The 17,818-nt window shown below is 48.2% G+C and overlaps 1 protein-coding gene and 1 long non-coding RNA gene across 4 annotated transcripts in view; one reads left to right on the top strand and one right to left on the bottom strand.

Annotated features, from left to right (window-relative positions):
- The window catches only part of LOC125757717 (uncharacterized), a 98,230-nt gene extending 87,774 nt beyond the window's left edge, over positions 1-10,456 (bottom strand). The window contains exon 1 of the long non-coding RNA XR_007415463.1: positions 10,143-10,456. This is a non-coding gene — a long non-coding RNA (uncharacterized LOC125757717). The remainder of the gene's footprint in view (positions 1-10,142) is intronic.
- LOC119389691 (serine/threonine-protein phosphatase 2A activator) overlaps positions 1-17,818 on the top strand; it is a 332,541-nt gene that overhangs the window by 272,353 nt on the left and 42,370 nt on the right. The window lies entirely within an intron of this gene.

The raw sequence follows: 17,818 nt of genomic DNA, 5'->3' as shown, positions 1-17,818 counted from the left end.
ATACGCATTCAGGTGATTTTGGAATATGATTGAGCATTACGGGAGCCTAAGATGATTTGCGCATATACTGGCGAGAAATTAATGCCGGTTACAACGGGAAACGGAATGAAGGTAAGCGCACCGTGCAATGTTTGCGTTCACTTTTTTTTTTCATGTCCTGTCTTACATGCTGCTTGTTTCTTGTTATAATGCTCAGATACAACTAAAACGCGCTTTTCGCTCGAGCCAAGTGAAATAAGAGCGACTACCACATCGAGTTAATCGTTGTATCGTTGTGGTAGTAGCTTGTCGACCTCTTTCAATTAGTAGAGCAGTAGCAGACGACGCGCCGAGACCAATCCTAACTAAGGTCCCTAGATAAAACAAGTTTTCAAGGTAGCGACACCCTTCCTTTTCCTCCTCGCTTATTTGCCTGGAGCGCCCCCAAGAAGGGTCAAAGCGTGCATAAAAAAGGGAATGTTTGTGTTCAGTTATTATGGCGGATAGAAATATTTATAGCAAATGAAAAGTAAATGAGACGTAGGATAAAAGGTTACGTAGTTGAATATAAGTGGTACAACATAAGAAGAAGCGTGATGTGTGTTACCCAACTGGCAACGTTGTTATAGTTTTATATTTCACACCATTATCGATGGCGTCTCGCATCGTACGTCGTCATGTACGTCGTAGTTCGTCCCGGTTCGTCCAGTTCTCCGAATGTGTTTTGCTCGTGAATATGATGTGGCACAGTTAACGTGCCTCTTTTTGGATCCTGTGATCCTGACTGATCACAGGGCAGCACCTTGTTGTGACGTTGTGACGAGTGATCATAACCGCTTGTGCGCACACAGGCAAAAGCCGTGGCCAGACTACAACGAACGCTTGACTAGCAGCATTGCGATGACAGTTTTTTCTGGAAAAATACATTCATTTTCGCAATCATGATGCCAGGTAATCGTGGTGCATGTTTTATTATCTGAGTGACTACGGAAGAGACCGCGGCACCGCAATGCGGGTGCACGCAACTTAACGACAAGTGGGGTTCTACCAGTTTGGTGTCCTGAAGTGATGAACATTGCGACGATGTCGTCGCCCTACCATCAGCGGCAAGTACCAGAAACAGACTTAAAAAGCGTTGGCACAGCGTCGCGTTTGAGCCTGTTTACGCCGCGTTCAAGAGCAAGTGACTCGAACTGGTCTGGCATGAAATGTCCCTGAAAGTGCAGCCACTTCAGCTGTATTCAACTGTACGTGCATACGCACAAATATTTGTAACGAATTTCACGTACTAGACGCGCGTTAGACGCGCGTTCTGTAGCGTTTCAACAAAAGGCGACTAATCAACTCGCCTCGCAAAGCCGCGTCTACGGCGTTGCACGGAAGTCCTCGCGTCAAATGTTTTCTAGCCACACTTCACGGCGTGCCCTATTCCGGATACCACGAGGTATGTTGTAGAGGGAACAACCGCCTTCTGTTTTGTTGCTGCAGCCGACATCACAGTACTTGACATATTCAAAATTCACGGCGAAGCATGTTCGGCCGACTCGGCGTCAACTGGAACGCTCCTCTTCTACAGCTTGTCTTGGATACGATTTCGTCTTTCGTCGCGGCAAGAATCCGACTGGAACCATATGCACATGCGCATCGTTTTGAACCTTTTGCTTTATAATAAATATCACCACCATCCACTAACAGCATCACGTGCAACGAATTCACCAATCACAGACGCAAATGATGTAGAAAAGGAGGGGTAGGCGCGAGAGTGAGGAGGAAGGCGCAAAGAGCAATGAGTGTCGCTACCTTGAAAACTTTTTTTATCTAGGGACCTTAATCCTAACGCGACCGCAGCGCCCCCGCCTGGTTGGCGATCGCGGCGAGCCGCTCCGCGCCACTGGAAAGCCGCGCTGTTTGCCAACTGAAGTAATCTAAAAACGTTGGCGCAGGCTCAGTGGTGCAAACAATGCCTGTGGTTTCCTCCCCCTTGGCCGGTGACCACGAGGTATCTTCGCAGGTGGGTCAAGGTATACATAGTTTTCATGTGACGTCACACCGTCGTCTGCTGGCGGTGTCCGCCATGTTGGAGAACAGCGACAAACGCGCGCGAGCATGCCCAAGCGTGCGCACGAGTGTTCATCGCTGTCTTCCTGCAGTCTGTCGGCGTGGTAGTCATTGATTTTGCTACTTGCGAGCTATCGAGTGTTTGAATGATGGCGCCTGTCAGGCGGAAGGAATTCTGCCCGTCATATTTTGCCGAGCTGGTGGGTCCGATGCGTGCACGTTATGAAGCGAAGATCAGCATGTGCGATGGAGTTGACCCCTACACGTTGTGCGCCGGTACTGACACGACGACGGACGTGGAGCTGCTACCGGTTACGACGCATGCCGACATCGTGAACTATTTGGTGCTGTGGACGAACCACGTATCGCTCACCGAAATGAAAGCTTACATGTCACTTGAGGCTCACAACTACTTCACCAGTGGCCGTGTGAGCGGCGTGACAGCAAAGCGGCTGCCCTCCAAGCGCGTCATCGTGTTGAGCGAGGTAAAGTAATTCAGCAGGCGCCTCTTCACTGAAGTGATCGTCTGCATCGACCATTTCAGGCGAAGGATGGTCAACCTCTGCCGGCTGAATGTTAGCTGCGTTCGCGGCTGTGGCCACCTTCTTTTCTTTTTTTTTTTTGCCAGCCGATTTTTGGCGCGCTTGTACCGAGAAGTAGAGTTAACGCCCGGTGCTGTGCAGTTGCTGTATCCCAAGTGTTGGCTCGGCACCCAATCCGGTTTGTGTTGTCCATTAGACTCGCTGGCTGTCCTGCAAATTACAAAACATCAACAGTGAAAACCTGGCGCGCTGTTGCATGTGAAATTGCGACATCCGCGCGAAAACGGTCTCGTTACAAGATGTTACGAACAGCGCAAAATTACAGAAGGCACTCGCGATCATTAGCCCGATGTGAACGGCATTTTCAATGCACGGTACAAACAACACGCATCGAGCATGTTAAACTCAGCAGTTTGGTGCAGACAGTGACATTTTAACTAGATTGCAGTACGCGCGGATCGCAGTCGAAGGTGCCCGTTAAGCAGCAGAAGATCCGGAACGGGCTCGAACGCGACCCGGAGAGCTTCTGCGAGGTTTAAACCGCTGCACACACAGCGACGGCTGGGTTGCAGGCGATTGTAAGCGGTGGCGTTGATTTTTTGAAGTTTTCGCTTCATCCTGTTTTGCTTACCTGAGATGAAACGCCGACCGCATACACGGATGTAATCCAGGTTCTTGAGGCCCTTTCTGTTGATGCGAGCGAGCCAGAGACGACGACGCTGCTCCGACAACACTTTCGTGCGGTCGCATTGCCGAGTTATCACTTTCGGCAATCGGTAGAGCCCGGTTCTTGGCTCCAGGTCCATTTTCTGTGCGGCAGACGTGCTTCTCGCACTGCAGCCAGTCATCGCACACATCGGCATTGCGACGCCGCGCTGTTACTGAACCCGCACAACGCGAAAATATCGGACCTGCACACGCACCCAACGATAACACCGCGCTAGCAGTTCACCATCATGGCGGCCACCTATCCCACAAGCCCCAGTTGTGACGTCCGTGAAAACTATGTATATGTAAACTGGTAGCGTAACTTCCGTAGAAGCCCACGTGTCAAGTCGGTGGCTAGTTGTTGCAACAGTCGCCATCTATGTGAGGAGGGGACAAACAGAATTTAAAAAAAAGAAAAAGATGACGTCACAACCGGAAGCGGAAATGACGTCACGTTTTAACGCGATGGGCGCGAAATTATGAAATCTTTTGACAGGGCGCCGCTTCTTACTTTTTTTTTATAGCTGCACGTTCTTTTTCTTATCACTATGACGGCTCCATAATAGCAGCCTGCAGGATAACGGGAAGACGAAAAAGACAGATTTGATAAATAAGGTGTATTTTATTGGCGAAATATTGCAGTTGAACAGAATATTACCCCAAAATATATAACACAGAAATCAGAAGTAGCATAACAATTCAACGTGCACACAAACCTTGCACACGTGTTGCTCTTGCATCCGTAGACAGCGCAGCGTTTCTTCGCGTAGCGTGGCGGACTCATCGTCCCGAAGGGCGACAGCACGCCGGCCGTGCGCTGGCAAAACACAGTCACTGAAACGGTTCCCGGTGGCTGCGATGGGCTATATTACCTTCTGCCAAGTGCCACGACTAGAAAACAACGCTTATGCGAGGAAATCACCTACGGACGACAGGCACTAACCTACTGCGCAAAAACGAGCGACGCCATTTGCATCTGAAAATGCGCAAAACCGTTGGCCCATGTTACCAGACTGCCTGCATGTGCCCGCTGTTTCTGAAAATAAACGAAAAAAATTGGCCACTCAACCACATACCCAAGACTAAAGTTTGATTAAAGTAATCTATTAATTTAATTCGTGACAAATAAAATTAAAACTAATGAAAATAAACGTTTAATTAATTTTTTGTTTTCATTATTTGTCCCCCCCTCACCTAGTAGCGCTTTAATCGTTACGCGGGTGTTGATGTTTGTCGCAATAGGTTTCCGACCACTTTTCGTTCCGACTTTCGCGACCTATTTAGATTGACCTTGGGTGGGTTGCTTCGTATTTGTAGCACTCCACGCAAGCGATCCGCTGCAAATATGCAAGAGACGGGTTTAGCTGCGTCCAAGGAACACACCGCTGCCGAACTGATTATCGGCACTGATTATATTGCCGGACTGATTATGCTAATTATCGCTGTACTATTCAGGACCTTGCGAATTAAACCTGAGTAATAATGCCGTGGTAATTACGGCATTATCAAATAATGCTAATTAACACGACGCTGATTAGGATCGTGCTCATTAGTATTATGCTAATTACTATTCAGGACCTTGCGAATTAAACCTGAGTAATTAATGGCGCGGTAATTAAAACATTAACAATAAATGCTACTTAACACGACGCTAATTAGGAGCATGTAATTAAAACCAAGACAATCAAGACATTACTCACCAAGATTGTGTTAATTAGCATCGTGCTAATTAGGGTTATGCTGATTACTTCTGTACTATTCAGGACCTTCTGAATTAAACCTGATTAATTAATGTCGTGGTAATTAAGACATCATCGATTAATGCTGATTAACACGGCGCTAATTAGGACCGTGCTCATTAGGATTATGCTAATTACATCTGTACTATTCAGGACCTTACGAATTAAGCGTGAGTAATTAATGGCGCGGTAATGAAGACATTAACAATTAAGGCTAATTAACACGACCCTAATTAGGAGCGTGGTCGTGTGGTCTCTGAGGTCGTGTTAATTAGCATCATGGTAATTAGTATTATGCTAATTACCTCTGTGCTATTTAGGACCTTGCGAATTAAAGCTGGGTAAATAATGTCGTGGTAATTAAAACATTAACAATTAAGAAAGGACTATTCAATATCATGTTAGTTAAGACCTTCCTAATCAATAGCATCAATATTGAGAGCGAACTGACACGGTCATTACTCCGAAGCAGACCAAGCATACTGAGTAGACGAGCCACGTAAAAAGCTGGAAGAAGCTAGGTGATCACAAGCTCTTCCGATGGCCCCAGCCTTGCACAAGTAGTGCAAGGTGACCAAATTATTTTATATGCAAAGAAGCTGCTGAGTAGCGTCCAGCGCATGAAACACTTGACAGGCACACCGGCACTATGACAGTCACGAGTTGAACTGGGGCCGTTTCAGAATCAACGAGTTTGTGCCCGAGTTCGCGCGTCAATCAATTTGATTGACAGACGCCCGCGGCGAAGAGCGGGTCCGCCCACAGCGTTTCTTCTTGCCGAGGAGCAGTGCTCACGCCGCAACGCCAGCGAGCGGCATGATTCATCTATGAGTTTAATCGCACAGACTATGCACACACGCACGAAGAACTAACGGTTATATCATCACGTGGCTGCGATGTCTCGCATTCAATTTCACCGCTCCCACGACGTGCCACTTCATGGATGGATGGATGGATGCTATGAGCGTCCCCTTTATAACGGGGCGGTGACATGTCTGCCACCAGGCTACGAAGAAGAAAAAAAAAACTTCGTTGTTTCATGTTGGCCTAATACCTTATCTACATTGATTAAATCTACGTTATTATACCAAAAACATATAAATTCACGGTCCTTCTCTCTGCCTCTTAAGGCAGAATGACCTTATTTTTCCCCATTATTTATTTTTGTACTTTATCTCTACTTTTCTGCCACCAATACTCTAACCGTCTCTTACTTATTTCTATCGCGGACGTGTTCAGCTTTCCATTGTTGTCCCTAAAACCCAAGGCTTCATGTAGACTCGTGCCCACATGTATATCTGGGTGAATATCGCCACATTCAATCAGTACATGTTCCATCGTTTCCTTAGTTCCCCGCAGCATGTACTATCGCGCTCAGTATGAGCTACATCACGCGAGCGCGTGGCCGAGTGCGCTGCCAGGTTGTACAGTGGCGCCGATTATGGCATATTTTCGAGTTATCGGGAGAGATTGTGGCTGTCCCTGCGAGCGCGCATCGCCTCTACCGGCTTTTACCCTCGCCGTCGTTTTGTTCTTTGGTGATATCAGCTTCGGAAATAACTTCGAGGATGAAAGCAATCAAGTGGGGGCGATGCGCGCTCGCACGAGCAGCCAAACTCTCTCCCGATAACTCGAAAATATGCCATCGTCGGCGCCACTGTACAACCTTGCAGAGCGCTCGGCCGCGCGCTCGCATGATGTAGCTCATACTGAGCGCGATAGTACATTGTTCTTCTTCATTACTGAATCTCGCTTTATAACTACGCGTTCTAAGGCAGCCCGACCTTGCTTCAAACAGTAAAGCGCTTCCCCTTGAATTATCACAAGACCTTTCCCTCCTTATTTCGTTTTTTCCCTTTCGGTAGTTACTCAGAGCCGGCTTCTTTTCCATCGCTGCCATCCACAAAGTCCTCTCCGCCTCTCTGACCTTCCGCTTAATGCCCCTTGTTGCCATATCGCCCGCACTGCTAGCCGTATATTTACTGGTGAGCCTCCTCGTTCTGTTTACAGTGAAAGCTGTTATGAGATCTCAACAAGGGCCGTTTTTGGCGCCGTCGTTGTCCGCCGCCGCCGCCTGTGTCCGTAACCACCATCGCTCGAAATAAGAAAAAAATTCCAGGACGGAACGAGGTTCGAACCTGGGCCCTCTGCGTGGGAGCCCAGTGTTCTACCTCGGAGCCATGCCGGTGCTTGAAACTGCGTTACAAAAAGACCGTATGCAGGCTTCATGTCGCGAAGGAACCACATTAACACATGTAATGTAGCGTGGTAGAAGAGTTAAATAACAACCAAGCGTCACACAACGCGAATTTTGTAACAAGGCGTCACACAATGCGAATTGCGCAACGAGTGGGTTGTTGAATGCTTCCAACCCATTACAAAGGACTCTCCCATATTTCTTCATCGTCATCTGCCGCAGCATCAACAAAGTTCACAGAATGCCTTAAAGGTGTTTAGCGGGTACCACGATTCTCTGCAGAATGACGAAAAATGAAATAGTGGCTGCTTCCCTACTTCAAAAAATTATGGTCATTTATAGCGTAGTGGGTTCCTCGCAAGTACACTTCTATAAGTTGCCAAGGAAGCCCATAAGGCTCCCATGATGCATTTCCTCAGGATCTCAATAAAATTCTTTCCCTCTCTCTCTCTTTCTCACGTTGACCTATGTTATATAGCGTGGTGGGAGAGTAAAATAACGACCGGGTGTCACACGATGTGAATTGTGGGTCGTTTAAAGCTTCCAACCCATTACAAATGGCTCAGCCATTATTCTTCATCGTCATCAACCGTCGCATCAACAAACTGCACGTAATGCCCTACATGTGGTAGCTCGTTTCTCCGCAAAATGACGAATAATGTCGTGCTGGGTGCTTCCCAACTTCAGAAAAATTATGATTTGTGGCGTAGTGGGTACGTTGCTAGTTTACTTGTATTAGTAGCCACAAGAGAGTTTATAACGGGCTATAGAAATGCCGCTCTTCTAGCTTTCGCTGTGACTGTGCTGCGCTTTCCGCGCAGGCCTGGCGTTTTTTTTCTCCTCTGCGTGTCAACGCTTTTTCTGTACAAATACCTGAAAACCTTATCTGCCCATCTACTCTTCTTCATTTTCCTCAGCCTCTCTTCGAATCTCATTTTGCTCTGAGCTTCCCTCACTTCAAAGCCTGTCCATCCCATATCACCCTTTACCGCCTCATTTGTCGTCTTCCCGTGAGCGCCCAACGCGAGGCGGCCCACCGTCCTTTGATTTACATCCATTCCTGATTGTACCTCTGACTTCATGCACACCACTGAGTTCCCGAATGTAAGCCCCGGGACCATCACACCCTTCCACAGCCCTCGAAGCACCTCGTACCTATTGTGTCCCCATAAAGCTCTGTGCTTCATAATTGCAGCATTCCTCTTTCCCTTTGCTACTGATGCTTTCTCTTGTACCTCCATATATCTATCGCCCTCGTTTACCCATACTCCCAGGTACTTGTACTCGCTTACCCTCGGTATATTTTGGCCCTGTATTAAGACCGCATGGTCTTCGTGATCATTGAATACCATCAATCCACATTTTGTTGCACTAAATCCTAGTCCTAGAGCCTCACATTCCCTTCCGCATATATCTGCCAGTCGCTGTATATCATCTTGACTGTCCGCAAATAAGACAATATCATCAGCATAAAATAGACCTGGAAGCTTCTCCTCAACCATCGTGCGACCTGTTTGTGTGACAAATTAAATCCAATGTTGATATCTTCTAGCGCTTTTTCCATCCTCACCATGTACAGCATGAATAACAGCGGGGACAAAGGACATCCCTGTCTCAGCCCCTTGCTGATTTCAACGCTGTCCTTGCTACTTATTCCTTCCCATTGTATACAAACTGCATTTTCTTGGTATATTTCCCTCAAAAGCTGTATACAGTCGTCCCCTATGCCCGCTTCTTTCAATATATCCCACAAAATTTCCTGATTAACGTTGTCATACGCCCCGGTGATATCTAGATAAGCTACGTATAAGGGCCTGTTTTCTATTTTCGATATTTCTATACACTGGGTAAGAACAAACAGATTATCGTCTAACGGCCTGTCGATTCGAAATCCATTCTGAAGTTCTCCCAAAATATCATTTTGTTCTACCCACGCTTCTATTTTTAATTTTACTGCTTGCATCGCCAACCTATATAGCACCGATGTAATGGTAAGCGGTCTATACGAGCGAATGTTATCCTTTTCTCCCCTGGCTTTATAGATTAATTTCATTCTACTTTTTCGCCAACTGTCTGCTGTTTCCCTCTCCTGTAAGCACTTTTCTACGGCTTTCAGCAGTGCTTCTTTAGTGTTATGTCCGAGTTCGTTAATGAGGCTGACGGGAACCCCATCTAAGCCCGGAGTAGTGCGCTTAGGAATTTCTCCTTCGGCCTTCTTCCAATTGAAATTCTCTAGTACTACATCTTCGTCGGTTGCACCCCTTTGCGTACTTTTACTCACCGGGGGAATCCCCTGGGCGACCTTTTTAAACGAATCGGCTGTTATCTTTCGGATGTAACCTAGCGCTTCATACCCTTCCAATTGATTTCCTCCTTCATCTACCAAACGTTGTTGCATTGTGACAGACTTCCTACCCAGCGCTTTCAGGTGGCTCCAAAATATTCTAAGCGCGGCCTTCTTCTTTTTGCGAATCTCTATCATCCAGCGTTCACTTTCACCTTTAATTATTGCCTCGACTAATTTCTACACAATGGATTTTTGCTCTAAATATATTTCCCATATTTGGTTCACTTCGTCGTGTGGCCGCTTCTCCTTTTTTGCCTGTCTGTGCTCCCGTGATGCCTCACGTCGCTTCTCGATCGCCTCCCGGATTTCTTTGTTCCACCAACTTTTTGGCTTTCTCTTTCCTTTCCAACAAATAGTTTTCTTCTCTTTTTCCATTTCTTTCGTGATTACATGTAGCAGCTCACTATACTTCCAGTCTTTGCCTGGTAGTTCGTCTACTTTTTCCTCGACTCTTGCGGCTAATATTTGTTATTTGTGTGTCATTTAGATACAAGCTGCCAAACTTTGATTCTATGTTCTTATTTTCAGTTGTATATCCCATATTTGTAATATTATGCGTTTATGATCACTACCCAAGCTGTTAATGCCTTCCTCGTCTATTCTCATCTCTCTAAGTTTGTCATATATTCCTTGTCATGAGACAATAATCAATGCTCGATTACCTGTTTCCGACTTCCCACGTGATCTGCCCCTCACACTTAGGCCCCACGTTAACTATCTCAAGACTATGTTGCTCGCAGAGATCTAGCAATAACTTGCCATTGGTGTCTGAATATCCGTCAAGGTCATAAATGTGAGCGTTCATGTCCCCTAGAAGGATTATTTCGGCATCATGACCAACTTCTTTAATATCGGTGCTTATGCATTTCACTATCTCCAGATTCTTTTCTCTGCAGTTATTCCCCGTCCACAAGTAAGCTACACCTAGCCACGTTTTCTTTCCACCTACTGTGCCCGAAACCCATATGTGCTCTGAACACGTTTGTTTCACTCTGTATCGGTTACCGCTAAGACCGTCTATGTACGCCACCCAGTCTGGCAACGCGCTCGAGCACTTCCGGTGCGCAAGCAATAAACATCAGTTCTTCCATGGCCACTGTACGTGTCGGTCTCGTTGCATACATGGTGTCAGAAGTGGCTAGATCACCACGCTAGAAAATGACTGAGCTTCCGCCCCCAGAGCCGTTACGTTTCGGGGATAATGTGGCGGAGAACTGGATTCGGTTCAAGCAGCGAGTCGAGCTGTACTTCACCGCCACAGATCCTCGGAACCGGGAAAGCAACGCAGCCCCGCCCAGAAAGCCGCCATCTTGCTTCACCTAGCGGGCCAAGAGGCGATCGATGTTTATAACACTTTCGACCTCACTGGAGAAGAAAAGCAGGACTACGACAAGTTAGTCCAAGCATTCGAGGCTTACTGCTTACCTTAGAGCAACGAGACGTTCGAGCGCTACGTGTTCCGAAGCCGCACGCAGACCGAAGGTGAGCCTTTCGAGCAGTTCTATCGGGACCTGCAACTGAAATCGAAGAGCTGCAACTTAGAGAACCTCCGGGAGTCGATGCTGCGTGACCAAATAGTGTACGGCACATCTAGTAAAGCGTTGAGAGAAAAGCTTCTAGCCAAAAAAGACTTGACGCTCAGCATAGCTGTTGAGTGGGTCAAGGCTGAGGAAATCGCTGCCGCACAAACCAAAGCGTGGAGTGAAACCAAGAGCGTAGACGCAGTGACGCAAGACAAAAAGAAGTACCAGCAACACAGGAAGGACTCGCTAGGGCACAGCAAAGAGAGACATCAAGGAAAGAAATGCGGCTACTGCGACCGCTCGCATAGGCCTCGAGAGTGTCCAGCATATGGGAAATATTGTGCTAGATGCGGAAAGCAGAATCATTTCGCAGTTTGCTGCAAAGCAAGAGCAACGCATGTGAACGACATCGCCGAGCGGGATGACGACGCCTTTACTGTGCTGCACATATCTACGGCATGTAAGAAAGCGAGCACGGCCGATCGGCGCGACTGGGAGGTGGCGACTCAGATTTCGGGACGAGAAGTGCGGCTGAAAGTAGACACCGGCGCGCAGGCCAACCTGCTGCCGCGCGGTGTGTTTGACGCCCTGGGAACCAAGTGCCAACCGCAGCCCGCCCGAGCAGTACTGCGCAGCTACGGCGATGATTCTGTAGGTGCTTCTAGTTGTCTGGGGGGCGCACATAGTTCCCTTGCTGCTGCTGTTGATCTTGCGGTCACTAAGGGAAGGTCAACGCTCATGAATGCCCGTTTTGCATCGGTTTCTCCCTGCAGTCCTGACTGACTCGGGGAGTCAGTCCTGACTGACTCGGGGAGTCAGTCAGGACTGCAGGGAGAAACCGATGCACTTGGTTCCCAGGGCGTCAAACACCGCGCGGCAGCAGGTTGGCCTGCGCGCCGGTGTCTACTTTCAGCCGCACTTCGTTGCATACACACTCTATCCCATTTTTTTCTGCTATGAATTAGCATTCCAACACCCCTACCTCTCCTTTCTGATGTGATCCTGTTACATCCTTCCCAAGTATAATAGTCAATATGTGGTGGCTCTTCCAGGTCTGTAAGGTGTGTTTCTGTAACCGCATAAACATCTATCTGTTCCTTGTTTAACTGTCCCTCAATTTCTAACCATTTTGCCTTTCTTCTGCCACCCTTCATGTTAATGTAACTAATTGCAACACGCGCCTTCTCCCTTCTTTTACCTTTTCTCTGGTTTTTCACTATACTGCCTGTCAAAGAGTCCCTCTGGTTGTTTTCCTCATTACAAGCTACCCTGGGCACCGAACGGCCAGCGTGCCCCCCAAAAAAGCTACTGCGCGTCCTGCAAGTCGCCAACCCACCTCATGACCAAGCCTCCTATCGAAGTGTATTCCGTCTCTTCGAAAACCACCCCACCTATGCACCTCTCTGTTTATTTCCACTACCTCGATGCCTTTCTCTCGACTCATCTGCCATAACTCTTTGTTTGCGTCGACAACCGCTCTTTGCAGGTTGCCGTCACGCACCCGTACCTCCGGTATTGTGCATACCACTATCTGCACCTGAGGGGAAATGGCGCGCATGTCATCGACCCCTTTCGCCAATGTGGTCGCTAGTTCGGCTGATTCTTCTTCAAGACGTCGTTTAGACCTCCCGCGATTATCACGAGGTTACGTCCATTAGCCTTAGTTGCGAGTTTTGCGCTAGCTTGTCTCATCACTGATCCCAGCCTATGTCCCGGGAACTTCCCTATTAAAACTCGTTTGTCGCCTCTCACCCTTTCCTTGACTGCTTCTGCGCATCTAACTAAATTCGAGTCCCCGGCGATTATCACGTGCTCCGACTTTTCTGCTGGACTGTCCCGCACCTGGCCACTGCCTCGGTTACTAGCGCGTGCCACTGCTGCTGTTTCGTCCCCTCCCCTTCCCAAAACTACTTCGCGGAAGCTGGGTCCTGTGAGCCTTGCACCTGTCTTTTCCAAGCCTGTTTCCCCTTTCGCGTCTACCACTGTGGGGTCGATGCCCCGCTGTTCCCGCTGTCGCTTGCTTCCTTGTTCACCATGACTACCTTTGCTAACCCCTCCTCGGCTGACTTAAGCCTTTCCCCCATAGCCATCGTTTTTTCCCGCTCTGTCGCCAACGCATTCTCCAGCTCGGCGATTCTTACCATGAGCTCATTCTGGGCAGCCATCATTATTTCCATTTTCGCCTCTAACTCGCATTGCTTACACTTGGCGTCAGCTCCCTCTGTCTTCTCATCCGTACAAACCTCTATTTTCCATCCCATTCCGCACCCTGAACACTTTACGGTCTTTTTGACCATGGCTAGATCGTTCACACGGCGGATTAGATACACTTAAAGCCAAATGGTATCACAAAACTCCGCAAGTATGCTACACTTCAAAGCGCATGTGTACCTTTCAGCCACGTGGTGGCCGAACAAACAAATAATAAAAAAAAACCAGGCGACTGTCGCACAGGAAACAGTACAAAGTTGTAAGCCCTATTAAGCTTCAATCTAGTGGCTTATGTACTCATATAACTAAAAAAAACAAGCTCGAATCACGCAAAAAGAAAACTTGTCTGACGCTGTCATTCCGGAGCCCACGAAAAACACGTCCGTCCTCTAGCAGAACCCTCCAGCCCTGCACAGCTATGAAGCAAGCGCCCCTGGTGGGATTTGCGGCGAGAAATGTTACTATTTAGTTGTTTGTGGATACATCGTTTCTACCGATTCACTACTACAGAAAAATCTTCAGACGTGTAATGTAAGTATAGCAGTAACCTGTCCATTTATTTATCTTTTATATTCCAGAGAAGCGAAACGAGCTGCACCAGAGTACTGCGTGTGCGCCCTTGTTGCCTTCGAGAGTGGAAATTTCCATGCTGCAGGTGGAATGAAAAAATTTTCCGAAAGAGGACAAACGCCCACGAACACGCCCGTGGGAGGCGGGATGATCAGTTGGCAAAACGATAGCGCGACAATCACGCTAGCGTCGCTGCACTGTCAAAATGTTGACTGAGTGGCGGCGCTGACGCGTTCGCACGCGGTGTTCCTTTGAAAACCGCCGCAAATGCCGCACATGCGTTTGTGACGCCATTCTCGTTCTTGTATCCGTCTTTATCAACGCTGCTATCGCGTGCTCCGCACTGTCTTTCTGTCATGACCGCCGTAATGCAAGCTCGGAGCAATCTCGTGTGCCCGAGAAGCTCGGGCCATCCTGCATAGCGCCCCTGAACACAAACTGGCAGGCCGGGGCAACTCTTTTGCCTATTAGAAAAACCGGCGGGTGTCCGGCGGCACTGAGAATCGAACCCGGTAGCTCCCCCATTGGAAGCAGACGCTCTAGCCATTCGACTTCCTCTGCGGTTTGGGCAGTGGTAGCCGGGGCAACCTGACAAAGTAGGTGGACGCAGGGACTGGAGGAAAGGGGGGGGGTGTCACACAGGCTTTGGGGAAGGGGGATGATCGCCCCTACCGCCCCCCCCTCTGGATCCACCACTGGTGGCATGTAATGTGCGTTGGAAGGCAGCGACAATATGGGTTCACCTTTGCGGACGTTGAAACTGACAATGTTGTGTGTGGTGTGTGCTGTGTGAATAACGATGCATCTTGTTTGCGAAAACATTGGCGCGCGTTGTGTCTAAAGGGGTATTCACACGAGGGAGAAATCCTCGGGGGAGACGGGGGGATTGCGGATCACGTGGGCGCGACGTCACGGATTAGTGAGTGGGCGCGACCCCCCAACGCCTCCTCATGGAACACGGGGACCTTTTCCCCGGCAGGACAAACGATCCCCCGGCGGGGGGGGGGGGGGGATAGTGGTATTTCGGGCTCTTGTTTGGCCACATTGTTGCACTTGCTCCTGCAGAGAGCGGCAGTGGGTGTCCACTCTGCAGGGGCCTTCGCCGCCTCGTCACCGACGCGTATCGTGCCCCTGGCTGAATCGTGGTCCCGTCCCTCGAACTCCTGTGACCAGCTCCCATCTTTCCTGTCTTCTCTTCGTCGCGCCTGCCGACCCCCTATCACTTCCTTCTCTATGTCCTTCTACTTTTCTTTTATTCCCTCCTTACCCCCACCCCTACAAGGCGCTGAGCCGTGCTCCCGCAAGGGCTGCAGAAAATAGTGCCTTTTTCCTTTCCTTCAACCACACATTCATTCATGGTCGTCTGCAGCTCGTCGTCAGCAGCTCGTCAAACGGGTGGTGCAAGCCACCAGAGTAGTCTAGTAACACTGCTCTCCCCCTCCGTTCGCCTCATCCGTGTGAGTGGGGGGCATTTTTGGAGACTTCTCCTCGCGAGCTGACGTCACTACGCTACACCTTTATCCCCCGAGGATTTGTCCCCCGTCTGAATACCCCTTAACAGGGCCCCTTGACCGGTTGTCGACGGAACATCAGGATTGGACATTTTAGTTAAGGTAAAAATGAATTTGACGCGATGATCTGTGAGTGCGTACATCTCAGTGTTTGTGCTGCGTGTAGAAAAAAAGTTGTGCATAATGTCTGGACTGAAAGGTGAGTCTACGCATGAGCTCCCAGCGTGTTTTAGCATTGCCGAAGCTGCATGTACAGCCGCCCATGTTTTTAACCTGAACGCGCGAGCGTCAACCGCCGAGTTTAAAAGCGCCGTACAGCGGAGCGCAGCGGTGAAATGCGCACTATGAGCAGTCCTGGGCAGTTGTGGTCTACCCCTGCTTCTTTTGAGCACCGCTATCATCATTTTTTTCTTTTCTATCATCATTTTTTTTTTCTGAGCGCTGCCATCAAGTAAAAGGTCAAGTGGTCGCGCTTGAGATGGATGGGATGTTATTACACACGCTGATTATACTACGTGCGTATTAGCATTTTTACTGCGGTAGTGTTAAACTTTGGCAGTGTATTCTACCGGCAGGCGGGAGAATTTATGAAAAAAATTTCTCCTGGCAGACGCCTCCCATTGGCTCTCCGAAGTCACGTGACAAAGCTGCCAGGAAACCTGCCTGCGAGTGTACCCGCGGATTGTTTGTTAATGCTCTAAGCATGGGAACTGGTATTGCGTACATTTCCCTCCCGTGCGTTCGTACGTGTACGGAACAAGTGTTTGCTTCTTCGTTTCAGTACCTATTTTACTGCTGCCTTTATTTTATTATTTGTTACGTCACATGGGCTGTCAAGACTGTCGAATGCTTCGCCGATCCAAGGAAGCAGATACTGATTGATGTTGGCAAAGTGCAACTTGCGCTCAATGATCAGTTTTGATGATTCATTATTTTGATGGCACTTTTGATGAAACGGAAGCGCAGATATCGCGATACAACGCGGAACTGCTTTCAGTTATGGGAAAATTATGCAAGAGCCATTCGGCGCCAAGAAACTGCGTGGGAAACCTTGTCGGCAAGATTTTCGATGCACTGATCAGCACTACCAGTCCGAAAACAATTGTCGGAAAATACGTGGCCTCTCAAGCAGCCAATTTTGCCCCAAACTCGCTCGGACCTTCTCTCAAATACCGAGATTTTAAATATCGAGCGGCCGCATGTCGCAGCTACTGTGCTACCCAGCAGGTACTGGCTCGAGCCAACCGTCCGATGGAGCGACTGCGACAGCTTGTTTTCGCACACGATATCGCTCGGTCACTTGGAGTAAGAAGTGATTTTGAGTAAAATGCTACCGAGAGGGCAAATTGAGATATTGCATAAGGGAAAAATGGCCAGTAAATTAACGACGCTTGTGTTACAGTTTTGCGGCTACAGTTCGCGTTCAGCTACTGGGTGATTCCACGAGAGATCGAACATGCCTGTCCGGTCGATATTCTTGTTTTGCCTGGGTTTTTTATATGTTATATGGGCACATTCAAAGTGCACGGAACCGAAAATTTGATTTCCAAGAAACGCTCCCAGCGCGCCAAAAAAATATTTGAAGGTGGCGACGTGGGCCTCCTGTTTTTGCTCACTGCAATGTGTTCGGATTTCACGGCCGAATTTAACGCGAACTATAGATGATGTGTCGAAAAATTCTTTTGCTGGTTTTAATACGCATTACTGTGAATTACATCCATGCTTTTTAATGCCGCCCTCAAAAGACAGAAAACTTGAAAAAATGGCAAACACGGCCCAAATAAAAAAACTCTGCTGTTTGAGGCGCCTTGGCGCCTTTCCTATTTCAAACATAAACTTCAAAACATTGTCAAATATAGAAAAGAGCCTTTGCAATATATGTGCGAAAAATCGTTTTCGTACGGGCAGCGAAAAAAAAGAAAAAAAAGTTAAACTAGCGAGTTTTTTCAAAATAGTTCATTTTCAAAAAGTACAAAAAAAAACTCCGGTCTCAATTTTGACGACAATTTTTTATCGAAGAGCGCTTATGTCAGTTAACACACGGTTTTAATATCATATGTCCTCATTTGCTTTATTCACGAGATATAACGGGCCAAAATGACCCTTGCTGTGTGTGCTCGCTTCAGTGCGACTGATGGATGTTATCAGCTTGCATTGTGCATAAATCTCAGTTTTAATTATTCTGCTGCAGCAAAACCTTGCTCTGGTGGCTTCTCGTCAAGAAAAATGTGTTCTCAGAGTTTATTTGTGTCTAGCGTGTGCGAAAGTGGGCTGCTGCCGCCCTCTAAAGGGCTAACGTGTACACATTGTGCAGCGTATACAACCTCGCCTACAAGCATCAGAGGAAAGGTGGGCGCGCCTGTTCAAGATATTGATCGCTTCTTCTTCCTCAAGAAATGCCTGCTCCACCTCATCGCGGTTCTCATAGATGTA

Source organism: Rhipicephalus sanguineus, chromosome 1 (assembly GCF_013339695.2).
Source record: "Rhipicephalus sanguineus isolate Rsan-2018 chromosome 1, BIME_Rsan_1.4, whole genome shotgun sequence".
Taxonomy (NCBI): domain Eukaryota; kingdom Metazoa; phylum Arthropoda; class Arachnida; order Ixodida; family Ixodidae; genus Rhipicephalus; species Rhipicephalus sanguineus.
The sequence above is the reverse complement of the archived record's forward strand: the minus strand, read 5'-3'. Positions and strand labels throughout refer to the sequence as shown.